This window comes from Ursus americanus, chromosome 11 (genome assembly GCF_024610735.1).
Source record: "Ursus americanus isolate L20-20 chromosome 11, mUrsAme1.1.p, whole genome shotgun sequence".
NCBI classification, from domain to species: domain Eukaryota; kingdom Metazoa; phylum Chordata; class Mammalia; order Carnivora; family Ursidae; genus Ursus; species Ursus americanus.
In genome coordinates, this window is record NC_142137.1 from 15,673,130 (window position 1) to 15,700,044 (window position 26,915).

The 26,915-nt window shown below is 44.1% G+C and overlaps 1 protein-coding gene and 1 long non-coding RNA gene across 6 annotated transcripts in view; both read left to right on the top strand.

Annotated features, from left to right (window-relative positions):
* LOC123798543 (uncharacterized) overlaps nucleotides 1-16,408 on the top strand; it is a 21,089-nt gene extending 4,681 nt beyond the window's left edge. The window contains exons 3-4 of the long non-coding RNA XR_006781361.2: nucleotides 1,501-1,590; nucleotides 16,162-16,408. This is a non-coding gene — a long non-coding RNA (uncharacterized LOC123798543). The remainder of the gene's footprint in view (nucleotides 1-1,500; nucleotides 1,591-16,161) is intronic.
* Nucleotides 16,409-24,375: 7,967 nt separating this feature from the next.
* Nucleotides 24,376-26,915, top strand: part of KLHL32 (kelch like family member 32) — a 248,986-nt gene continuing 246,446 nt past the window's right edge. For 2 of the 5 annotated variants that reach the window (XM_087865331.1, XM_087865332.1), the window contains exon 1: nucleotides 24,377-24,780. The gene's annotated coding sequence lies outside the window, so the exon portion shown is untranslated. Of the gene's footprint in view, nucleotides 24,781-26,915 lie in introns of all 5 variants that reach the window. The other 3 variants (XM_045807030.2, XM_045807031.2, XM_087865330.1) reach the window with 2 other exon arrangements.

Here is a 26,915-nt window from a genome sequence, read left to right on the forward strand (position 1 = left end):
TCAGTTTCTTCACCTGTAAAATGGGGATAACAATACTACTCACCGGACAGGATTGCTGAGAGACATAAGCAATGTGAAGGCATAGGACTTGACATATAATAAACATACAAGAACTGTTAGCTATCTTTTATATATCAAACATATTAATATAATATGAAACATTTTAATACTTTAAGTTTGGTTAGTACTTTATAGTAATTAGTTTTTTTATATAATTTATTTCATTAATACATTATTGCAATAGTCTAGTATTTTTTTTTAAGGATTTTATTTATTTATTTGACAGAGAGACACAGAGAGAGAGGGAACACAAGCAGGGGGAGTGGGAGAGGAAGAAGCAGGCTCCCAGCGGAGGAGCCGGGATCACACCCTGAGCTGAAGGCAGACGCTTAACGACTGAGCCACCCAGGTGCCCCAATAGTCTAGTATTTTAACCACATTAGAGGTATCTCAGACGGTGCATTTAGCCTGTTGTTTATAAAATGGTGGATACCCTAGGAGGTATATGAAGTACCCTTGCCCATAAACTTTAGTGAGCACTTTCTCATTGTCAGTTTGTGCCCTCTATCCTGATTGTCTCCTTTTTTGCTAGCTTCTCCCTCCCTCCGTCTCTAGGAATTCCCTACCTGCCCCTAAACTTGAGTGCACACAAGCCCTTGCTGAGTATCATTTCTGTTCGATGTGCCACCGTTAGCCAAGACAGGGAGGCAGGTGTGGTTGGCAGAATTCGATGACGCCTAGTGACCCCGAGCAGAGAACCCAGACAAGCCCACCTGGTCCTCCGATCTACAGAACTATGAGATAAGAAATGGATATGGTCTTAAGCCTCTAAGTTTGTGGTGACTAGCTATGCAGCATTGGAAAAAGAATACAACATAGCAGGTAGCCTGAGAGTGGGGTCGGGCCTGAAGTGGGTGGCAGTGGACCGAGGCAATCCCAGAGCCCAAGGAAGGTGTGCCTCCCCCTCTTGAAGCCACAGACCCAGGAGACTTCAAAGATTGCATCCCCCTCTCACATCTCACTCCATACAGCAAGTGCCTGACAATACGCCAAAGCACTGCACAGAGCACTAAGGATAAAGTCGAAGTCAAATCCTCGTGACCAGAAGTGATAGTACTGCGATGTAGTGTTACCACATGGGACAATGAACGGAAAGAATGTACTAGAAACAAAAACACAAGAAGATAGGGGTAAACATACATGCAGTCACACAAAGATTTTGCCAGCAAAAGAAGAAAATCACAACTTTTACAAAGATAAAAACACATGCAAATGATTTTGTTCAACTTGGAAGTGAGGGAACTGGCAAGATTCACGATCAGTTCAAAGAATCAAAACATGTGCCATCAGGGATTTAAAAAAAAAAAGAAGAGGGTGGTTAGGAAGAAAGAGGCACAGAGAATAAGTTGAAACTATTGTTGAAGTCATCACAGACCAGCAGGTAGAGGTCTTTAAATGATGGAACATGGAGTTTGGTCTTTCTTTTCTCTATGTATGAAGGTCTCTTGAATGGAAGTTCGAGAGTCATAGGCCTGTTTTAGAAAAATGATGGACATCTACATAAAGGGTGGTTTGGAAGAGAGAAGCCAGGTAAGATGCTGCCATCATTGTCCACGTGGAAGGTAAGGTTCTTCTGTCCATTTTTCTTAGGGAGACTGTTACATCAGAGACCTGTGGAAGAACACCGTTAGACACACCTTCCACGTAAGCTGAATAAATAAGACAGCAACGTAGACAGTAGGACTCGTGATTGAGAGGCTGGAGCATGAAACGTAATTATCTGTTTTAATATGCTCGTGCCGCTCTTGGGGTAGGCAATCTCTTTTAGAGCTTTTGACTAAATAGAAGCTCAGAATGTACCCATGCCATCATGGTGCCCTACAGGTTCCCAACCCCATGGCCCCAGGCACAGCAGCACCTCTGCTTCCAGAGAAAGCTAAAAATATCACTTCTGTCTACAGCTCTCCCAGGGTGATCGAGTAAACTAACAGAGGAGGCTTCTGCTTTTGTTGAGAAAGTAGTTCGTGTACCTAGCTAGCTACATTTAGATAAGGACTTTGACCATGTTTTCTGTAAGAAACTGTACACGTCGATGCAAACAAGAATCTTACTATTTAGCTGTGTCGTTCTCTTAAAAACGAGTGGCAACCCGTTTAAAAATAACTTTTGATTATGAAAATTTCACACATATTTAAATATGCTGAGGTGAGTATAATGAATTACTTTGTACCCATTACCCAGGACCAGTAATCATCAGTTCATAACCAATCTAATTTCTTCTATATACCTTTTCATTTTCCCACCTCCCCCAGTTACGATGAAGCAGATCCTGTGTATCTTAACATTCTAAGAACATCTTACCAAAAACAAGGACTGCTCTTTTAAAATGTGACTATTAAATAATAGTAGTATTTTTTAACATTTTATTTCTTATTTGACAGAGAGACAGCAAGAGAGGGAACACAAGCAGGGGGAGAGGGAGAGGAAGAAGCAGGCTTCCCGTTGAGCAGGGAGCCCAACGCAGGGCTTGATTACAGGACCCTGGGATCATGACCTGAGCCAAAGGCAGACACTTAGCTGACGGAGCCACCCAGGCGCTCCAAAATAATCATAGTATTTTTAAAAGAGCTGTGAAAGAGAAAAAGGTACAGACTTTTGGGTGGGTTTACATTTGGTAAATTTGTTATTTGTTTTCAATGAACTTGAGCAATAAAGTCATAATATGGCTGTTAAACATTTCATGCTCAAAAAGCTCTTGAAATTGTGTCTTACCCTCTCTGCATACTTCACTGCCCACAGGCTTCCCTTTCACTGGCTTGCCTCTCAAAAAGACTGGGGCATTTGCTGTTCATCAGAAGAGTGACTCTGTAATCTCAAGATGCTGAAACTGAACTCACCCAGCCCATCTCTTTTTTTTTTTTTTAAGATTTTATTTATTTATTTGACAGAGAGAGACAGCCAGCGAGAGAGGGAACACAAGCAGGGGGAGTGGGAGAGGAAGAAGCAGGCTCCTAGTGGATGAGCCTGATGTGGGGCTCGATCCCAGAATGCTGGCATCACGCCCTGAGCTGAAGGCAGACGCTTAACGACTGCGCCACCCAGGTGCCCCAAACCCAGCTCATCTCTGTATCAATTCCTGCTACAAGGCCATTTTTGTTTTTAACTGGTTGGTTGAGCCAGACGACAAGTGAAATATGATTCATGTGAATAACAACATCCCATCCCTGCTCCCTTGCCAGCTCCCCCCTCCACCCCCCAAATTAGGGTTCTGGTTAGTGCCCAAGATGTACAACTAATAGTGTTACTTTGCATGTGAGTGACTAATGAATTTTTCATCTTCCAACTCAGAATCCAACAGAACAGACAGGAGGCTCATATACTCATGAATAGTCGTTCATGCAACAAAATTCCTAAACTTAACACATAGGACAACTAAGATCTAGAAGTGTGCTCAGCTAAATAATGGCCCCAAAGACATCAAGGTCCTAATTTTTGTAATCTGAGAAAGTATCTTAACTGTAAGAGACATTACAGGTGTGATCAATTTAAGGCTCTTGAGATTATCTTGCCCTAAACATGGTCCCAAGTTGCCTTATGAGGAGGCAGCAGAGGACGAGCTGACACAGAATGAAGTGGTGTCACCACTGAGGCAAGCTGCTGCCTCACCTGCTTGAAGGTGGAGGAGGAGGCCATGAGTCCAAGAAGGCTGGAAAATTCAGGACAGCAGATTCTCCCCTAGAGACTCCAGCGAGAACATGGTCCTGCAGACATCTTGATCTGGGCCAGTTAAACTGATTTCAGACTCCTAACCTCCACAGCTGTAAGAGCAGAGGTGTGTATGGTTTTAAGCCACCAGATTTGTTCTAGTTTGGTATAGCAGCCAAGGGAAACTAAGTCTTCACCGGCCCAGATAACATGGCCAAGTTGGGAGACAGCTGCACTAGACGCCATGACTTTTGGCTCCCGTTTTAATGGAAAAAGAACATTTTCTAGGCAGCCCCAAGCCTTGCTTGTGACAAGGACAGGGGAGAGAGGGTGTGGAGCCTCCAACTTCCCAGGTCCAGCTCACACTAGTGGTAATGTCTTCTTGACAACCTCCTCCAACAGTGTTCCAGGCCAGCAGAACCGGAAATGCAAAGGCTCCAAGGCAGAGGCATGCTTAACATGGTGCCCACGTGTGTTGCTGTCATCCCTTCTAGAACAGCTAAGCCATAAAACCCCAGAAAAGGATCACAGGCCAGCAGAGCAACCAGTGGTGTATCTGTGTCTGATGCCAAGCAGATACACTCCTTGGTAGTGTACAAGAAAAATCGGGGGACATTTCAAGATGAATGAAGGACTTTTAATGCATGGCAGCCCAAGATACAAAAGTATGAGCTGATGTTAACATCAAGGAATATTCCTGGAAAAGGAAAACACCAAGACTTTGTGGCACACACAGAAGTGCCCAAGGATAAATGTATACATTTAGCAATAAAACTGGGCTTACCTCACGATGTGGCAAGACTAATTTGTGAGATACGTGAACAATGTCACGTGAGTGTTATTACCAGGGTTCTGTCGCCTGATGCCCCTCGGCACAGACGGTCCTGAATTACAGTGCTTGCTCGGATTCATGCGTCACCCTACACTTCTGAATACTTCCGTCCACTATGCCCTTGCCCAAAATAGAAAGACTAAAAAAGAAAAAGACAAAGCCTTTTCTCTCTCCATTCCACTTAAACATCGCACTAATCATTTGGGCCATGGAGTTAATCACTTTGAATCATAGGATGTTAGAGCTTAGAAATAATCTGGCATAATCAGCTCATTTCTCAATGAGAAACAGTCCACTGTCCACCCACCGCTGCCCCTCCCACTCCCACTTCCAGTGCAGGCTCCAGTCCATGTCCTGCCTGCTCCTAGCCAGCTCTCTGGAGGAGTTCAGCTGCCCATGAAGACCCAAGTTTTTTTACTTATGTCTATTTGAATTCTAAGTGTTTGAGGATACACTTTGATCATTTGGTGGAAACAAGAGAAACTAAATGTCCACTTTAGAAAAAAAAATTTTTTTTTTGAAGGGTACTGAGACCTGATAAAGGAAATGCTTTATAAGGGCAGCTCCAGAGGGTCTCACAACAGGAGGACTGAGATGTTACCATTTGCTGATTCAAGTCCAGCTGCCTTTTGCTGCTGGATTTTTTTCTGCACCAGATTTAAATTCCTAGCAAGAGGAACAACTAAATGACCTGACGTGGGTTATGTACCCGTTTTCGATTGGGAAGGAGTATTAGGCATCCCTACCAGAACCACATGGAGTCAAGGGCAGTAATCATAGAGACACTGCATGGAGAAAAACACTCCTGTTTTTCCTGCATAGAGAGAAAAAGCTCCTAAAAGTAACTGCCGTGCCGTGGAATTTCACATGTGTGTCACAAAGGCTAATTTTGGGGTCTTCCTGGCTTTAGTGACCCAGTTTTTACACTCAACACCTTGTGCAATTGGTCTTAATTTTGATGCTGGGCTATGCTTTGCATCCCAGCTTATCCCACAGTTTTAAAAAGAGCAGCTCTGCTACCTTGCTCACCTGGTTCTGGATTACTTTTTAGCTAAGGCAATCTCATCTCTTACCTCCATAATGAACCAGTGGGGAAGAAACCGACTCAGGAGAAGTGAGAGGACTTACCTGAGCTTCTAAGATGGTTAGGGGCTGGCTTAGAACTAGAATCCAGGGGGCGCCTGGGTAGCGCAGTCGTTAAAAGCGTCTGCGTTCGGCTCAGGGCGTGATCCCGGCGTTGCGGGATCGAGTCCCACATCGGGCTCCTCTGCTGGGAGCCTGCTTCTTCCTCTCCCACTCCCCTGCTTGTGTTCCCTCTCTCACTGGCTGTCTCTCTGTCACATAAATAAATAAAATCTTTAAAAAAAAAAAAAAAGAACTAGAATCCAGGTATACTGATTCCTCATCGAGTGCTCTTTCCTACTGGATAGAATGACTTCAAGTCCAACATTTGAGAGCTAATGAGAAAAGGAAACTAGAGCTATTGCCAGGGAATCAGCACATTCAGAGAAGATTGAAAGGTGGGGTGCCTTTTGTATGCAGGGCTGGGGTTGGGATTGGGACACGTGAGAAGTTAGACATAGAATGCCAGCAGTATTGTCCTGCTGGGATTGTATAATTATTAAGAAGATGCATGGTAGTAGTTTTGAATAGAAAGCTTTAAAGGACTTTGCACTTTTCCGTACATGTGACAGGTGGGGAAAGAGAGCGCCAGGAAGAGGACTGGAGGTGTGTGCTAGGTTTCAGAGAGCAGGCGTGAGCCAGGTTACCATTTACCCAAGCCCTGTTGTGACATGGCATTTCCCTGACCCAGTGACAACGTCCTCTCTCTTCGGGAGTGAAGAGCTACACCAGGTGTCCGCATCCACGGAAGACCTCTTTACTACCCACAACACGCCCCTTCTCGAGAGTTTCCCTTCTTTGGAACCAAGGAGTGTCATCTGAGAAGTCCCACACCTAGGGCCTCCTGGTTTTTAATAGCCCTGGTCCTAGGGGCAGAGAAAGAGAAACCTTCCGACAGAGGATAATGCAAAAAAGAAACAAAACTTTCTTCTTCCCTTGGCTTAGTCAGAGAGGTTACTTGAAGGAGAATATCCACGGATGTGCTTATGCAATAGGGTGAGGACCGACTCCCTTGTGTGTGAGAGAAAGTGTAAACAGTTTGATAAGCAATAGGATCCATAGCATTTTGTGTGGACACTCTAACTTCGTTGTTTCTTGTTTTTACTTTTACACTGGCTTTCCCAACTCCGGTGTAGGGCTCGTGGGGCAGTATCATTACCGCTCGCTTCCATATATCCATAGCACTTTATATGGTGATTTGTAAACAGTACATGCTTAGAAAATGTTTGTTGCTGATAAGAAAATGCAAATTTACATTTTTTTGTTTATTGTAAAAATGAATTGTATCTTAATAAAGGTACTGATTTATTCATCAGTCTTTGCTGCATTTCCACATGTAATCCCTTAAGCCTTTTAGGTAAATCCTCAGTATTAATAGAAATCTGATTTTAATCTGGATTATCATGAAGCAGTTAGAATTGGCATACAGTTTGTTGATAAAATTAGAGACACGTAACACTAGAAGAGACTTAGGCTTTGGCTCTCAGACAAATGCTATTCTGGATAAATAATGACTAATTTTATTTTTTTTTATTTTTGTTTTGTTTTTTAAAATAGGCTCCACACCCAAAGTGGGGCTTGAACTCATGACCCTGAGATCAAGGTCACGTGCTCTATCCACCAAGCTAGCCAGGTTCCCCCATTAATGGCTAATTTTATTTAAAATACCGCCTTCACTAAAATTACAGTTATTTATATATTAAGTATGGTTAATTCTATGTGAATATGTATTATAAAATGAATATGGTTAATTATATGAGTAGTTTAACAAGGCAACTATATTTGAAATATCTTTTTAAGAGTACATGGATAGTACTTGGGAATTCTGTATTAGTTTGCTGGGACTGACGTAACACAGCACCCCAAACTAGGTGGCTTAAACAACCAAATTTATTCTTTTCCAGTTCCGAAGGCTGGAAGCCTAAGGTCAAGGTGTTGGTGGGGTTACTGCTGAAGGCTCCAGAGAAAATCTGTTCCAGGTCTCTCTCCTAGCGACGAGAGTTTGCTGGCCATCTCTGGTGTCCCTCGGTGTGTAGGAGCACCTCACCTCTGCCCTCGTCTTCCCGTGGTGTTCTCCCCATGTGCACATCTGTGTCCTCATTTCCCCTTTTGATAAGAACCCCAGTCATGTTGGATTAGGAGCCTGCCTTACCCCAGTGTGACCTCATCTTAACTACTTACATCTACTATGACTCTATTTCCAAATAAGGCCACATTCTGAGGTACTGGGTGGTAGGATTGCAACCCGTGAGTTTGTGTGCGGGATAGGAGTGGAGGGAGACACAATCAACCCATCATACATTCTTATCTTGAAGAAATTTTTCTTTCAGTCTAATTAAATGATTCGTTTGTTCAGTCAGGACCCATTTCTTTTCTTCTTTATGGGGAAAGTGGGCTTGATTCTGCTCCTTACCTGTGGCAGAGAAGATGAACCTCGCTTTCTACCCCATGTTTAGCTCCTACCCAAAGCAGGAGGAATGACTAATGTCATCTCATAAACATTCATTAGGCCACTTTCTTTTTGGTGAGGTTATTTGGCCTTAAATGCAGGATCTGGGCCTGAACTTTGTTCTTTCCCTGTAGTTCTAATTGCCATCCTGAAAACAGACCTGTCAAAGGTGCTGGTCTTCCCCCCAGAGGAGGCAGGCCCGGCCAGCTACCCTGCTTGGTCAGATCTAGCGCCCCAGCCAAGAGGCAGCTGGCTGGTTCTCCTCTGTGATGCATCCATTCACGTCACAGTGTTAGGGATGGAGTCAAAAGCCCCTTGCAGACACTGCAGCTTCTGGGCCTAAGACTCGTGCTCACCAGTCCCCCTGCCCTGGGTTAAGGGGCCACGGGTAGTTTTTATCAGGGGCCTCTCCTGACTTTAGTGACCCTGGGCCATGCGAATGTGCTTAAGAGTGGGCTTTTTTTCAGCTCATGGTGAGATCTTACACTTGGGGCTTGGGAGTCAAATCGGCAGATTCAGGAGACGAGACACGGAATGCTTCCGTTTAACCTTAAGTATGGGCTCAGGGCTCAAACTCAGTTTTGCCCCTGCACTGAGATTTCGCATTGAGGCACTTGATCAAATGTTAGGAAATCTGGTACATTGTTTCCTGGTGGCTTTTGTTTTCCTCGTTTGCACCTTTGATATAAGTGACTCAGTGATATGTCCAGCCTATTGGCGTCTTCCCCTTTTCTTTCTCCATCCCGCACTGCTCGAAACAAGTAGAATCCTTCTTTACCAAGAAGAGCACTCCTCTCCAGTATTCAGCCAAATGTCCCACTGCTTACTCCTTGATGCTTTCCTGGTCTATCTATCTTCCCCCTCTGTCCTCGCTCCGTCTTTCAAATCCCCGAGCTCCACTGCTGGCTTTTGGTAACTACTTCTTCTCTTTGGATTTGTGGCTCTGTAGGGCACCATCCACGATTTGCTGACTGTGGATTCTCACGTAACACTCAGCTCTGAATCGTCCTCTGTCTTTGACATTCTGTACAGTTTGGGAAGGCCTCTCACTTAGCCTCAGCTGTCAGGCCAGCCATCCTTCTCCTTAAGCCAGGGCAGGGCGATATGGAGCCTCTGCTGTGGACTTCTGTTCTGGGTCCTTTGCTGCCAGGAAGCAGTGGGTGATGGAGAAGCTACAGCTGCATCTTACAGAATGACCACGTCCAGCTCACAGCACTTGTGGCTCAGCTGGCAGAGAGACTGGTGGAACCACCAACGCTGTACTCACGTGTGACTGTCAGTCCGAGCCTTCTGCACACATTGTTGCCCCATGTCCTGAGAGACCCCAGCTGTTGCCAGCACTTTCCAACAGTATTGTACCAACATCAGTGAAGATTATGTTGTAACAATGGCTGGTGCCACATATCCTTTTATTCTGAAGTGTTGTACAGTGCTACGATCTAACACCTGACTCCATTCCCTTCCTCCTGACTCCAAAAAGTTGTTCTTGTGAGTAAGGTTTTTTATGTCTGACCTCCATTAGCCTGATCTTTCTTTATTCCTGGCGATGTTCTGTGGGGAACAGAGGGAAGGAAAGGGGATGTATGTGATGTTTGTAAAACCCCTTCATACATTCTGAAATGACAGCACAAGGTCATAAGCCCTCTGGTGAAAGTCTCTGCCCTTATAGCATTGCTGGCTCTCGCTCCATCAGCTGTCCCTCCCGGGACGGGGTGTTCCCAGTCTAGAAGGCAGGGTGTGAGGCCATGAGGACAACTTCAAGACAGACATGGTTCATGAAGCCCATATCCCTGCCAGGCTGATAGGCTTGACTTCCAAGCCAGAGGCGGTGTTTCTTCGCAAGCTTATATACCCCAAACTACAGTGGTGCTTCTGTTGTCTTCCACCTTCATGATTAAAGATCTTGGTGTCTTGTGTGTGCTAAAGAATTCTGTGTGCTTTGAGACTACCTGTCCACCAGTCCTGTAGCCTGACCCTCGCACTTGCTCAGGTACCCTGAGCCTCTCAAGCGCTTTCAACCTCTCTGGTTCTCATTGTTCTTTTTTTTTTTTTTTTTAAGATTTTATTTGGTTTTTATTTGAAAGGGAAAGAGAAAGAGCATGAGGCGGGGGGGGGGGGGGGCGGGAGAGGATAAGCAGACCCCCCAGTGAGCAGGGAGTCTAATGCAGGGCTCAGTCCCAGGACCCCAGGATTCTGACCTCAGCCGAAGGCAGATGCTTAACTGACTGAGCCACCCAGGCATTCCTAGTTCTTATTGTTCTTAACTCTTTACTCCAAATGATTCTCCATCAAGAATTTTCTGTTCTTTGAACTCTCTGGCTCGTCTCTTTTCCACCAGCATTTAAATGTGGCCAAGACTCCTCAAATAACCTCAAATAATCTCAACACTGTCTCCCCCACCTCCTACCCAATATCTCTTCTCCTGCTAAAGTCAAATATCTTGGAAGTGTTGTTTGCATTTCCTGTTTTCCCTTCCATACCTCCTATTCACACCTCAACCCCATGACCAACAGGCTTCTACGTCAGTGAATCTACTTCCAAGCATACCACAAAGCCCCAAACTGTTAAGTCCAATAGACACTGTTCATTCCTTGTCTTACTTGACCCCTCTGAAGCAGATGGCACATTTGGACATGCCTTCCTTTTTGAGATGTTCTTTTCCCAAATACCTCTCTGGCCTGTCCTTCCTTTCCTTGCGGTGTTCATTAATCCTTAAATATGGATTTCCTCAGTGCTTTGTTGGAAGCTCTCAACGCTCGTCACTCTATACCGTTTTCCTGGGTAATCTCATTCCATTGCTGGCTTCAGTTTTCACCCTTATGCTGATGATTCCCAAATCTGTCCCCCCAGTTTCCTTAGCACCAAACCCAGAGGGCCACCTGTTTCCTAGATACCTCCTCGCGGGTGTCCTACGGGCCTTTCAGATGTAGTATTCTGAACCTGAACTCATCATCTTCCCCACAAAACTGCCCTTCCTCCTGTGTTCCTCATCTCAGTGATGGACATCACCATCTCGGGGCCCAAGGTGGAAACCTGGGCAGTGCTCTCTACTCTTACCCCCTGTGTATCCCCTACATCATGCATGTTCAGGCCCTCTCCTCTCTTTCCTGGGTTATACCCTCCTCACTAGCTTTCCTCCCTCCACCTCTGTACTAATGCTGCAGTCACCCTTTAAAAGTAACTCACTCATAACCCTGATTAAAAAATGAACAGATAAACCCTGCCTACCAGGTCCTTCACAATCCAGTCTGGCTTTTCTCTGTCCATAGTTCATCACCCTCCATTTGAATCTTTGGTCAAATACTTCGTCTTTTCTGGAAGCCACCATGACTTTCCATATGCTGTTCCCTTTACTGGAGCACTCTTCCCTCCATTTTCCCTTCAAATGGCTAACTTCTATTCTCCTACTTCTGCCTCTCACTGGGAGACCTTGGGCAAGTTTGTTTAACTTAGCTTTGCTTCAGTCTGCTCGTTTTTAAAAAAAGACTTATGTATGTATGTATGTATGTATGTATGTAAGTATGTATTTTAGAGAGAAAGAGCATGAGCTGGCATTGGGGGGTGGGGAGGAGCAGAGGAAGAGAGAGAATCCTAAGACTCCACACTGAGCAAGGAGCCCAGGGCAGGGCTCGATCTCATAACCCTGAGATCATGACCTAAGCCAAATCCCAAAGTTAGAGGCTTAACCAACTGAGCCACCCAGGTGCTCTGAGTTTCCTCATTTGTGAAATAAAGATAATAATACCTGTCTCGTGGGTATCAGAAGAACTAAATGAAGTAAAATGTGTTTAAGCTCTTAGGTCTTAGACTGAAGCATGGAAACTACTCAATAAATATTAGAAATCTCTAATTATTACTTAGAGAACTCTGTTTTTATATCACTTCCTCCAGTCTCAGTGAGGTGACCTTGTAAGGAACTCCACGAACCAGTTACCCTGTCCTGTAAGCACCTGTTCATTTGTCTGTTTTCTCTCCTCACCACCTGCACATACACACACTTCTCACCAAGGTCGCTTGTGAGCCCTATGGGAGCGGGAACCACACTTTCATTTTTGCTGTGGTATCCTGGAGTTTCGGTAGAAGCTCAGAATTTTTTGTTGACTGAAAAGATGTGGGTGCAATATGATCCCAGGATGTTACTGCTATCTGCTTCTGTTCATTCTCCACTTCCTGGACCAGCTCTGAAGTTTCTGAGCCCTCATCAAGCATGGATTTGTGGATGTTTATAATCTTGCCAAGATTAGGAAGTAGTATTAATGAAGTATTGCCAAATGGTCTTCCTGACATGCCTGCCCTGTTTAAGTACACCATAACTCTGATTACTCTTGGCAACACCCAGCAACTAATAAAATGCATCCTGCATATCCTATTGGACAGCAGTGGCTAGTCAGACAACAGCGTGATCTGTTTGGTCTTGACACTTCTCTAGGAGACTCAAACTAACTGTAGTAGCCAGCCACTATGTTTGAAATATAATGTGGGGCCCATCCTGACTGGTGCTGGTGTTCATTTTCAAGTTCATACATACCAGTGGTACGGTAAATGTGTAACACCTGCATCTCCCAGGAGAAAGGCTCGAATTTGTAGCATCTGATCGTTTCCACAGTATAAATAGTGCTACCTTGGCTAATGTTAACCTGATGTTATAAAATTCCTAAAAATGGAACAGTGAGTTTTTGCAAGTGGTACACATTGGCTCTAGCACACCACAGTCTGGATGCGTGGGGAGGGGCACTATGTAAGCTTTATTTTCATAAATTATCATTCATCTTAAATTCATAAGAGTTAACTCTTCATGACTAGAAAAAAATTCAGAGAGAAAGCAGTGATTTTTGAGATTAGCCTGGCTCAGATTATCTCTAGGTTGTTCCTTGGCATCTAAGGCTTTCATCATGCAAGCCAAGCCTCATACCGTACCATCCAGGGGGAAGGGCATGGTAGGCAGAATAATGGTCCTCAAAGATGCCCATGTCCTCATGTTACCTACATGGCAAAGGGGAGTTAAGGGTGCAGATGGTATTAATGGTGCTAATCAGCTGACTTTAAAATAGGGAGAGTACCCTGGATTATCCAGAGTGGCTCAATGTAATCACACGGGGCCTTAGAGGTAGAAGAGAGAGAACCAGAGAGACAGCAGTGTGAGAAGGATTTGGCCCAAAGGTCTTAGATTTGAAGATAAGGACCTGCAAGCAAAGGAATGTGGACAGTTTCTAGAAGCTGGCAGAGAGGCAAGGAAGCAGATTCTCTCTCCCAGTGCTGCCAGCCCTGCTGGCAATTTGTTATTAGCCCAATGGGACCCATGTTAGATTTCCAACCTATATACTGTAATATAATAAATTTGTGCTGCCTCAAGCCTGCATATTTGTGGTATCTGCTATGCAGCAGTGGGAAACGAATACAAAGGGTTATCACTGTTAAGCACTACTGAGGACCCTCTGCATTTGCCGAGAACCTGCTTGCCTTCGACTCCTTAGCCAGTTGGTTCCAGATTCTTGGCTCTGCAACCTTAACTGTGATGCTGCCTTTGGCCCTTTGATCTTAGTCGTATTTCATCTTGTTGGCATTTGAAACCTGGCTTTCCTAAACAGACCGATTTGTCTAACTCCCTTCACCAGGGCCCATTGAGCAGGGACCCAGCCGGGTCACCCCGCATCATTCTCCTCATGAGGGAAAAAGGTGGTTAGTCCTAGTCCCAACACTGTTCCTCTCTTTTCCATTTCCTCAGTCCCCACTGTGTTCTGCATTTCTAACACCCAAATCCTATACAATGACAAGAACCTTTCCTCCAACCATTAGGAAGATCAACTCTCATAAGAGAAAGAGCAATTGTCACCTGTGCTTCCTGAAGAAAGTACAAACATCTTGGTTGGCATTCATAGCTTCCCTAATGTTGCCCCAATCTACTTTACTGAAGGGATTTCTAGATATTCCTCGACTGAAATGTGCAATTCAATCACAGTGGGCCTCAAGCTATTTTTGATTTCACGGCTTCTTAACTCATATCCATCATCTAACAAATATGTACCGAGTGTTTTTGTAAAACCTGTGCTGGGCACAGTAGATGGTACAAAAAAGTAAGACCAAATAAAATGAGTAAAACAATGGTTATGCTATTAAAGAACTCACAGCCTAACAAAGGACATTAAAATATGTCCACAAAAGTTCGATCACTTCTGACAATGGATGGCAGGGATACATGCCAGGCACCCCTGGAGCTTGGTGGGAGGAGGGGCCTAAGTTGTCTTCCTTGTGATTCCTTCCTCCACTCAAAAAGCTATACTTTCAAGGAAAGGGCCCTGAGCTCAGGAGCTAGAAACCTGGATTTCGGCCACAATTCTACAATTAATTTCTTGGTGAATTAGGTGAATTGCTGAGTACTTATTCATGAGGAAAAAAAAATGGGATGGATAATACTCATAGAATTGGGAGTAGCAAAAGTGAGAATTAATAATGCTCTATAATCTTAAAAAGAACATGGCACTCCAAAATATGCCACTTTGGCCCAAGGATTATTGTTTTTTGCTGAAGGCAATTAAGAAGCAGCAAACACATAAGGAGCTTCTTTTCGTTTGGTTTAAACGCAGGGCATAAATTTCCCTTTGTAGAGGTGCTCCCCCTCTCCTCTCCTGCACCAGAAAGAGAACAACCCTTATCACTGGAGACGGAAAGCTAATGCAGAGATGAGTCTGCACAAACAAACCTTACTAAAATAAACTTACTTCTCATCAGATCCCCCTATGTTTACCTTCCCATAATTCACCACTCCTAGAAACCCAAACTCCCTTTCCCTTGTCTTGTCACTTCTCCACAATTGATTGCCCCTTGTTAAAATGGTATATAAACCCTGGGGTCTAGCCACTTCTTTAGGCCTTCCCTTCTTTTCTATGAAGGCTTCAGTGTGCAGAAACTTTAAAATACTGACATCAAATAAAATTTGTATGCTTTTTTTCCTGTTAACCTTTCTTTTGTCAGTTTCATTCATGGTTCTCAGTCACAGAACATAAAAGGGTAGAGGAAAAGCTTTTTCCCTTCCCTATACTTATTCAAATAAGACCTCTTGTTTATGGCTGGGGTCATATGCCATTTCCCCCCCTTCTTTTATATATATATATATGTATGTATATATATATATAGTGCTCTTTTTTAATGGTCATCATTAAGGAATTTTCCCCCCATAAACTGTTTATCCATAAATGTACAGGTCAATGAATTATTGTCAAATAAACAATCTTGAACCCTTTCTAGAGTCAAAAAGAGAACCAGCCCCTGGGGCCCTGCGTGTACCCCATATAAGCACATTTAATGTGCTGCCATATTAAATTGTACTGATTTTGAAGACAGGCATATTAGCCAAGATTCTTATGTTGGAAATAATAAAGCTCAAATTAACCTAGTTTAAACAGAAGATGACAAGTTGCACACAAAATCAAATGGTGGGAATTATGGGGATGGAGCCGGACTTGGGGTGACCTGGGATGAAAAACTATCACTTTCTCTCTCTTCCTCTTCCCTCCTTGCTTTCCTCCTTCTCTGCTCCTCTCTGCTTCATAGCCTCACTGTTTCAAGATGCTTCCCACCAAAGCGAAAAGAAAAGAAAAGAAAAGAAAAACATCCTGGTAAAGGCCTATTGTCTGGCTGACCTGAGTTACATGCCCACCCCTGGGGTCAAGGTAGAGGGTTTGTTACCAGAAAAAGGATGAGGCAAGAGAAAGGTGCTGGTAATGGAAAACAGTAGCCATGACCTCAGGACCATTTCCTGTTCCATGTCCCAAATGATCGTTACCTCCCCTATAGAGGACGCAATCCTCTCTTCAATGTTACAGGAGTGCTTTTATCCTAAGGGAAGCCAGAGATGAGGACCATGTTTAATATAAAAATACCAGAGGGCTGATTTTTGAGGACAGAATAGCTTTTGTTCTTCAGACTGTCCCATAGGCCAGCTCTTTGTGACACTCAGGTTGGAGTCTAGAGAAGGATTTCTTTGTCTCAGCACAGGTGACGTTGTTTGGGGCCAAATACTCCTCATTGTGGGGGGCTGTCCTGTGTTTTGCAGAATGTTTAGCCGCATCCCTGGATTTACTCTCTAGATGACGGCGGCCCCCTCCTTCTCCAGTCATAAACAACAGCACTGTCTCCACACATTCTGTCCTCTGAGAGACAAGATTCCCTTTGGCTAAGAACCGTTCGTCTGGAAGAAAGGAGCTACAGAGGAAAAAAAAAAAAAAAAAAGGTAAGTGAGGAGGAAAGAGCGGATGTCCAAGGCGCCCGTGGAAGCAGCACTTACTCTGTCTGCAGCAGAAGGGTCGTCGCCTCCTGTGCGACCGAGGACGCGTGGGGCAGGTTAACAGAGCTCCTTGGTGAAATACCTCTAAGACTACTGCAAGTCGGGTGGCTGCTTCCTGTTGAGCAGACAGGCTGAAGCTCGAGAAATATTTTTGTTATTTTTGACAGTTATTATGACCTATTTTACCTTTGGGTTGAGGTGACTGGGAAACATTAAAGTTTGAATGAAAGGATGATGTTAATGAATAAAGTTAACAAGTTTTTTTTCTTAATGGCAGGGTTAAATTCATGCATTACTGCTGTGGAATTAGAATTTTAGAAGTGTCAGTTATATTAATCTACATTACGCTACTGTAAAATAGTGATGAATTTCCTGTGAAAATTGATCCCACACAGATCGTGCTAAGATTAGAAACTAAAATTCTCATGTATTATCAAGGGTTCAGTTTAAATGCCATGGTAAGGGGCCTAAACATGAGAGAATGATCGAAACGGGGTCCCTGAGGTATCTTGACATTCAGGAGGTTACTCAGCACTTTTTGTAAGAATTTATACCATTGAGAAGAACTTTTATCATTTGTCTTAAAATAACAATTCTGATTCAACCCGAAATGTGCTTTGCAGCAATAATGGAGCAGAAGAGAAGATAATAAAAGGAGAAGATGAAATTCTTCAAGTAGGTCTCCATTTAAAATTTAAAGATCATGAACAGCTCTTGTTTTTTTACCTACGCAGCCTTCCTTGCCCCTTATCGAGGTAAGAAAACGTCACTGCTCCTTCTGAGAACTACTCCTTCCCCATCCCATTCCATGTGGTCCTGTCCTCCCCTCCCCCCACCTCCCCACGGCATAGCGCACGGCATTGGGCTCAGAACCTGACTTGGGCCGCTTAGATTGCCCTGGCAATTTGCATTTTGAATAGAGTGATGTTATTTGAGTTCTAAGTCTTTCTCAAAGGTGGGCTATTTGGGTTTTCCCTCCCAGTCCTTCAATTCTCTGAGCCACCGGCATCCTTCTAATAAAGCATATTCTGGCTTCAGTGATCCAGAATCAGGTTCTGCCACTTAAAACAGAAGCCAAGGGAACTGTAACTGGTACAGGAGACTCCGACCAAAATACTGTGTCTGGTTTGTCACCATGGCTAAAGAGAAAGAGAGGGAGAGTAAGCAAAGAGTATAGGATCAGAGCCGACAGGTAGAACTCTTGGGTCTGTCCTGGCCATGTGTTAGAAATACGGGCTCCACTGATACGTGTTTTCATTTGTTTATTTTTTAATCTTCTACTCATGTCAAGTTTATACACAGACATAGTTATGTAGTTGCCAATACAGCCTGGTTGTTGTCAGGATTCCTAACATGTTTAAGTCATTTTTTTCTGACTATGATGCCTACTATTTGCCAATAATGCAATTGAGAGTATTATCACACCCATTTTTATAGGTTGATTCTAAAAAGTGTTACTTTTTATTTACAAAAGCATTTTAATGCTATACGTTCTATTTGTGCTTGTCATAAAAATTATAAACAGCTCAGAAAGGTATAAAATAAGAAATAAAAGATCCACATGACCCTGTTTCCCAGAGAGAATAAAAATTTCACATCCAGGGTATTTCAAGATATAACTGGTATGTTTTTGTTCTTGGTGTTTCTTAGTACTTGGGACTATTCCTCATTCAACCAAGTAGCCATTTTATAAAACTTGCTTCAAAGAAGGGGTGACAGTACAGAAAGGCTTGGGAAACAAACAACAAGCTAGATTTGCTTTTTATGGGTATCAAAAGCTTTCCTCAGAGGGAAAGCTGGGTCTAATGTGCCTGGAAACAGAAACAGTGTAGGGGAAAAACATGACGATGAGGAACAAAGCTTCCTAACTGGGGCAGCTGGGGAGGCTTCCTTGAGTTAAAATGATGAGAAGATAGTGAAGATGTGGCAAGGGGGTATGGTCCCTGGAGCCAGGACAAGGGGTCTGGTCAAGAAGAATCCTTGGACAGGAGCCGAGTTGGCGTCCAGAGACACCATCCGCCACCACGGTGAGCACTGCCCATCACCCAGGCTTCATTCAGCTGAGCCCAATACAGCCGCCACCTGTGACAAAGTAGTTTTCCTTCCCATCGATGTCGCACCACCTTCCAAGATCCAGCAAGAGAGATGTGCCCTGAGAGAGGCCCATCCTGACCCTGTGGATGGCCTAGGGTGTGCGAGCCCCCTGGGTCAGAGGGCCCATGATAGTGGTGTGACAGGGAAAGTCCCAGGATCTGTGTGTAGGGGGGACTGAATGAAGCCTGCTTGAGATTCACCCCTTTCCTCCCGAGCCAGTAAAACGGAAAAACACGTGATCACACACGCATCTCTCTCTTGCCCTCCTTCTCTCCCTCTGCTTTTACACGAGATCATAGTCCTGTTGATTTTCAACTTGCTTTTTTTTTTCTCTAACTAATATGTCTTTGGCATCAGTGTGTAAAGATCTACTAAATTTTTTTTAATGGCCACTTGATAGCCTAATTGTTTGACTTGTCTCCACATGATGGACTCTAGGTCCTCTTCTCCCCACCCCCGTCCCTTTCCCTCTTTCCCTCTCTTTCTTTTGGATATTACTCAACTATAATGAATACCCTTTCACATAACTTTTTGCACTTTCTTTGAACTAATTGTTGGAGGAGGTCATGGAGAGGTGGTGACTGCTGGTTGACCTGAGAGCTGGACCCAGGCAATTAGAGGCTCCTCACCACCCCCTCTGTCCTTGGAAGGTACATTCAGCCCACTTTTCCCATAGTGGGAGCCACTGTTGGGACATAGTCTTGGAAGGTACACATGACTGAACCCTGTTCAGACCTCTATATATAAACTCTTAAGATTCTGGCAAACAGGTGCAGAGATCTCCTTGTCATGTGGCCACCAGAGACAAGCCTCTTACATAAGTTCCCTTGCTGAGTGAACCTGCCCCCTAGCAATCTGGAGCAATCTTTCCTTTGGTCTCTCCTTGCCCTCCACGTACCAGGGCCAGTTTGTGAACCAACAGTAACTCTAACATAGGGACACCTGGGTGGCTCAGTTGATTAAGCGGCCGCCTTCATCTCAGGTCCTGGAATTGAGTTCTGAATCGTGCTCCCTGCTCAGTGGGGAGCCTACTTCTCCCTCTGCCTGCCTCTCTCCCTGCTTGTGCTCTCTTTCTCTCTCTCAAAAAAATAAATAAAATCTTTTTTTTTAAGAATTTATTTATCTAGGGGCGCCTGGGTGGCGCAGCCGTTAAGCGTCTGCCTTCGGCTCAGGGCGTGATCCCGGCGCTCTGGGATTGAGCCCCACATCAGGCTCCTCCGCTATGAGCCTGCTTCTTCCTCTCCCACTCCCCCTGCTTGTGTTCCCTCTCTCACTGGCTGTCTCTGTCAAATAAATAAAATCTTAAAAAAAAAAAAAGAATTTATTTATTTATTTGACACAGAGAGAGAGACAGCCAGTGAGAGAGAGAACACAAGCAGGGGGAGTGGCAGAGGAAGAAGCAGGCTCCCAGTGGAGCAGGGAGCCCAATGTGAGGCTCGATCCCAGGACCCTGGGATAACGCCCTGAGCTGAAGGCAGACGCTTAATGGCTGAGCCACCCAGGCGCCCCAATAAATAAAATATTAAAAAAAACCAAAAACCTTAGCATAAATTCCTGCAAGTGGAATTACTATACCAAGAGGTATGTGCATTTAAAAAAAGTATAAATATTGACAAGTTGTCATCCAAAATGTTTGTATCCACTTGCATTCTTGCAAGTTATTTACCCAGATGCTCCCAAACACTAGGTATTATAATCTTTTTACTTTTTTTTTTTTTAAGATTTTATTTATTTATTTGACAGAGATAGAGACAGCCAGCGAGAGAGGGAACACAAGCAGGGGGAGTGGGAGAGGAAGAAGCAGGCTCATAGCAGAGGAGCCTGATGTGGGGCTCGATCCCGTAACGCCGGGATCACGCCCTGAGCCGAAGGCAGACCTTAACCGCTGTGCCACCCAGGCGCCCCATCTTTTTACATTTTTGCCAATGTGATACATGAAAAAAATAATTTATTTTAAAATTTGCCTTGCTCTGGGGCACCCCACATCAGGCTCCTCCGCTATGAGCCTGCTTCTTCCTCTCCTAATCCCCCTGCTTGTGTTCCCTCTCTCACTGGCTGGCTCTATCTCTGTCGAATAAATAAATAAATAAATAAATAAATAAATAAATAAATAAAATCTTTAAAAAAAAATTTGCCTTGCTCTAATAATGACTGAGAACTCCTTTGCGTTACGTTTGTACCTACTTAGTACTACAATTAAAATATTCTGTCTTGTGGGTAGGGACTATTTTCAATTCAGCATAGTAAATATTTGCTAAGTGTCCATTATGTGTCTAGTTGCTTAGACTAAAAGCAACATAAACAACAACAGTGCTTGGTACCAGAGAATGTGGCAAAAAATACAAACAATAAAAACGTTAATGGTAACCGACTTTCCCATGGTATAACTAGTTTTGAGGGATAGTGGCTCCAGACGAATAGCATGAATTAGCTACAAAATGTACCCATAGGTAATTGAATAAACTGAGGTGTTAGCCAGAGTTATTTCATATTTTCTGCTTGAAAACTGGATATATTAGTCCCAAATAAAATTTGGTATTGGCCTAATTAATAATGATCTGTTCTCTCTGGAAGTACGGTAATTAGAAATCTGGCTCAGTGACTCCCTAATGTCATTACTGGTTTGTGACAGAAAACCATGAGTGTGGCATTAGGAATGACGCTTCCTTGCTCATTTGCGATGGGACAAGGCAGCTATGAGGTGTTTGTTCTGGAGGTGAAGAAGGAGCTGTGCCATAGCTCTCTTTTATGATGTAGTTTTATGTCGCAATCTGAGCTGTCTAGAGACAGTTTCAACTCTGATTATCACAGAGCTGTTAAAAATACAGATTTTATAAAACTTGATAACACTAAATTTATGCTAGGCTTTCACATCTTGGTTCGTGGGCAAGCTGATGATTGAGAAAGCTACAAAAATGTACCATGTTCCAAAATGCTTCCTAAAGTGTATTGAGAGGTAAGCTAAAAAAGAAAAAGTGTTCTGTATTCAACCAAACTCTAGGATAGTTGTTAAAAAAAAATGAAAGAAGTTTCTCTACTGCAAGATCTCAGAGTCTTTTATACAACAGTGTGACGGGAAGCCAGTTTTCAGTGTTACCTCAACTCATTTGACCTGGGCTTCCTATTTCCTCTGTGAATGTTTGAATGTTTGTTGTTTTCCAGCCACCCAGGGTCCCCTTCTTGTTCTTAAATCTGGTGGGGCTGTGATCAGGGGTCCCTCCCTGCCCCAACTATAATTTAGGACAACTGAAAGCTAGAATCTCACTTGGGAGTATCAAAGAGCAATAGACCAGGGTGCACCCATTGCAGCACTGGAAGACGCCCGATCATGACCTTTCTGCCCCAACATGATCTTATCACGGCTTCTGTGCCCTTGGGAATTGCTCTAACTCCTGCAGGCTTCTGAGCCTAGTTGTATGGGCTGGCTGCACATTGACTCTTAGAACTCCTGTTACCTTTCCATCAAATTCCTTTTTGCTTAAGTTGGTTGGAGTAGTTTTTTGTCACTTTGCAACCAAAGGATCCACACTTTTTATATTTCTTTCTTTAGTTTATCTCTCACAATATCATTAAATTGAAACAGGAACAATGCCTATTTATTGACAACTGAAAGCTTATACCAATTATACTGCTTAACACATTCTAAGAGTTCAAAAAAATTGTTGAACAAATGACTAGTATTTCAAAGAACAGATTTGGGGAAGCATTGTTTTTTTTTTTTTTTTTTTAAGATTTTTTATTTATTTGACAGAGAGAGAGACAGCCAGCAGGAGAGAGAACACAAGCAGGGGGAGTGGGAGAGGAAGAAGCAGGCTTCTGGCAGGCTCCATCAGGAGCCTGATGTGGGGCTCGATCCCAGAACACCGGGATGATCGCGCCCTGAGCCGAAGGCAGATGCTTAACGACTGAGCCACCCAGGCGCCCCAAGGGGAAGCATTGTTTTAAGCTATTTCCTCTATGAGGAAAAAGATCATATATAATGGTACCCACAAGAGAAATAGTGCCTAAAATCTACTTGCTCTTCTAGTAACAGCATATACCAGAATACACATTTGTGTCAGGTTCTGATGGTTGTCTAACAAACTATGGAGTTCCTTATTTTAGAGAAGTAAAAGGTTTTGTTTTTAACTAAAAAATCTATATTTTAAATCAACCTTAAGGAGCCCCTTAAGGGAGAAAAATGCCCTCTCTGAACTAGACATTTTACTATACATTTAAGATATATTTTCTTATTTAATTCCTCAGTATCTGTGTGTCAGCCAGCAATATTTATTGAGCCCCTAATGTGTGACTGGCATTGTGCTGGTGGGTAGGACTACCTATGATGAACAAGACAGACCCAGTCTGGGCAGTAAGAGACCCTACCATAGTCACACAATTGGTGAGTTGGTGGCATAGACTTCTCTTTTCTGTGTAAATACAGTTATACTCTTTGTTCTTTCTATTTAACTATTTTTAATAAATACCTTTTGTTTATTCTAAACAAACAGATAACCAATCAATATAGATGGATTTAAAATTTTAAATGCATTCACTATAGTGACCAATATTTTATGAATCTTAAAGAAGTGTTTATTTATTGACAGCGGTGATAGTATTTTGGGTTTAAACATGCTTTCCCATTTGATCTGGTATAAAACCACACCCAATGAAAAATACCAAATTGCATTTGAAAAATTCTAGAGAGTAGTACTGCAACTAATGTTTGCAGTCAGTTGTCATTCTTCCAAGGCTGCTAAGCTAAGTAGGTCCCCAGTGTCCTAAAGTCGAAATATCAACACCATGGGAATGAAGGACTGGAATCCAGAAAGTCAGGCCCCAAGGGGTGGGGAGAACAAACAGTCCCATAAAACCTGTGGGTCTGAAAGTGAAAAAACTGCTGAACCATTGACTTGAGACTAACGAAAATGTTCAGGCCATCTCACAGTCGATCAAGGCCCTGTTCCTAGCCCACGTGTAGAAGAACACAAACTTGCGAGAGACAGGACTTCACATTCTGTGAAATTTCATCTTTGTAGTAGTTTAAACCCTGAACTTCCACAAAATGCAGTTTACCTCAATTTAGAGTTTCATTCTTCTTTCACCTGATGGCTTAACTCTACATCGGACCGAGATTTTCGATGCATAAGTGGAATATGGAATATTTTTTGTCTATTAAAATTATCCACTTTGCTTAAGTGTGCGTTGTAAGCATGTTTTACACAGGAATGACATCAATGACCCCCAACTGGCACAAGAGTGGGTCAGGCCCTGAAATTTAACGGAGATGTTCTGGGTTGTGGTCTGTTCGCAGTGTTAATGCTGAATTAGCTGTAACCAAATACCCCTCCTCATTTCCCGGTTTCAGGGCTTCCGTCCAACCTCAAAGTTACTGTGAAATCACACTCGGCACTATCATAAAGCCGAAAAAGGGCGGCTAAGAATAGGGGCAATGTGAACTTGACAAGTCAGTAGAGTCAGGGTCACGGAAGGAGCGGGACAGTGCTCGTCGTCACACAGTCTGTTTCCACAGGTGGCTCCTTAGCCCTGGGAAGAGAGCTTGGGAGCTGGCGAGTTGGGTTCCTGGGTCTCACCCGTCGCAGGCGGGGGCGCAGCTCTGGCTGCACGCTGTGCTTACGACCCAACAGCCCACAGCGCAGGTGCCAAAGAGCACGAAGGGGGGCTGCGCGGAGGAGGGGGACTTCCGGGGAGAGCGGGCGCGCGCCGGCTCGCCGTCGGGAGCGGGGCGGCGTGAGGGTGGGGGGTGGAAAGCGCAGCGTGCGCGCCTCCCCGGTGGCGGGTGTGGGGGGAGGGGAGCGTGCGCGCGGGCTGGACGACGGAGGGGGAGGGGGCGGGCGTGCGCGCGGGCTCGCCGGAGGCGGGAGGGGGCGGAGTCGCCTCACGGTCTGAGCCCGCCCCAGGGTCCGCCAAGGTGCGTCTCCTGGCAGCCGCGGCCGCCTGGGGCAGAGTGATCGAGGACGCGCCACCTGCGGTGCTCGCTGCTTTTTATTTACTAGCAAACACTGTTTCCCCGCGGGAGAGTCGGGGAGCGCGCGAGCGCACTCACACACACACACACCAACGCGCGCGCGCGCACACACACACACACACACACACACACACACACACACACACATTCAAGCTAGCGATCTTGTCTTCACAACTGCATCCCCAAACCGACAGTGCGAAGCTACTGCGGTTTCTCAACCTCAGCATCGTGGGGAGAAGCAGAGCCGTTGTGCATCAGGGAGCACCTGGTGCCTGCGCTGCCGCCTCGGGTACATACATAACCCAGCAGACCGCTCACCCCATCGGGTAAGCCTGTCTCTCCTTGTAACCTGTTCGGGGTAGGTGCCTGCGGACCGGAGGGAGGGGGTGGGAGGCTGTTGGTGCGCCATTGAGGGCGAGACTGAGTTGAAATTTCAGGGGTATGCAGCCGGTGCAGCTCGACCAGCGTCGTCTAGCGGGAGCAATTACTACTCCCGTTACTTATTCTACCAACCCTGGAGTTGCTCCCCCGCCTTCTCCCCTTCCCCCAGCCCGAGATGTACTGTGTTCCTTGGTTGCCAAGGAGACTTGCTCAAACATCAGCCTTGGGACATTTATTGAAAAACTAGCTTTTTAAAATGATGCTGTTATTTATTTTGATTTTTAAACGTAAAATACATACTGAGGACCAAGTGGTAATCTGGCAATCGTTAATGCGTATTCTGGGCATGGTTTCATTCAACTTCAAGAAAAGCGGTAATACACTATATGGTATGCTTTAAAACGGATTCGTCAGATGAATTTTTCAACGGATTGTGTCTTGAATCATAAATTACTCCCATTTTGGTGATCTTATGAAGAACAATGAGTCCAATGAAAATCCCTTTCCCCCTCTATTTCCACATTATATCCTGTGGTTCACTCAGGCATGATTATCTTAACGTTAAAAGTGAAAGAGGAATTAATTGTGGTTCCCCACACAAGGATGATCTGTTGTAAATTGACCAGAACAGGAAGACATTAGTGAATTCCGAATGTAAGGAGATAGCATTCATGACAAAAATCTTTGCTAATATTTCTATGTCCACTGCATCATTTAAGTGCAGTTTTCTGCACCTCTGCCCATTTCTAAGAAGATTCTGTTTTCTTTCAGGCCTGTCACTGTTTTGTTTTTTACATATATATTTATATGATGATAGATATAGATGTAGAATTTGTGCCATGGCTTATTACTCCAGATTCTAAGGTTTTGGAGCTTATATTGAAATGTGGAGAGGAAGGAGGCACCGAGAAAGCTTTATAGATCCTTTTGGGTTTTTGCTTGTTTGTTTCTGTTGGATTGGATCCTTTAGTGGAGCACTGCTGGTTATCTCACAGGTGTCCCTAATGACTGGGCTGTGGGTTTTACTCTGAGGCCTCAGGTGCCTGGTGGGTGAACTTAAAACAGCCCTCGAAGGGATCAGCAATCCAATAATCACACTTTGCACTGATTTCATACCTTTATTAGGAACAGAAATGAACTAGTAAAGATCCACGGACATTCAACAGTTCATTTTGTTTTCCTCTTCATCTTTTTACCTCTTATTAAATGAGGCAAGGGGATATATCAAATTCTTTTCATTTAGATTTTAAACTGTGTCACACAGAGTATAGTAATAGGAGCAAGGACACTAGGAACAGCTGAGGTGGGTAGAGGGCATTTATGCACCTGACAGGGGGCTGGGAAATGAATAAAAATGACAAATATTTTATATTACAATTTACAGAGTACTTTTCCTACGCTTCATTTTTTATTCCCTGCAACGGCCTTGTGAGGTCAAGGAATTATCTTCAGTTTAAAGCTGGGGGACCCGAGACTCAGAGCCTGTGGAAGGTCACAGAGCTAGTGAATGGGGAAACCCTTTTTGGATCCAAGTTCTTTGCCTTAAAAAAATCCTGTGTCTGTATTGCCAATGCACAGGTGAGATAAAGGAGTGCCTAGTGGGGGCCATGTGGGGGCCATGTGGCAGAGACGTTGTGGATCGTGGCCTTTGGAACATACCAACCACTAGAAGAAAGGCAGCTCCAACTCCACACTGTAGCTGATTGTTGTCACCCCGGCTCTAAAACATTCTAATTTTTCAAGGGAAACAGAAGCTTACATATTTTCATGTGAAGTGCCCTTAATTTTATAAACCAAAAGGACCACATTAAAAGTGTATTTGGGCCACATAAGGCCTGTGGCCTGCCAGTTGCAATCCATAGTTACTGAGTTCTCTTTCAATTCTTACCTATTTTTCTATTACATCCATCAAATACATCCATCATTATATGAGTGATGAGGAGTTTTCTGGTTTTGATATTAAAATCAAAAAAATGTGCCATATCCCTTCTTCAATAGACAGGTCCAACTTTGTTTTTTAGGGTTCCTAGGCCTCTTCCTATGCCTCAGAGAAAATGAAAGAATGCGAAGTGCTCCAAAA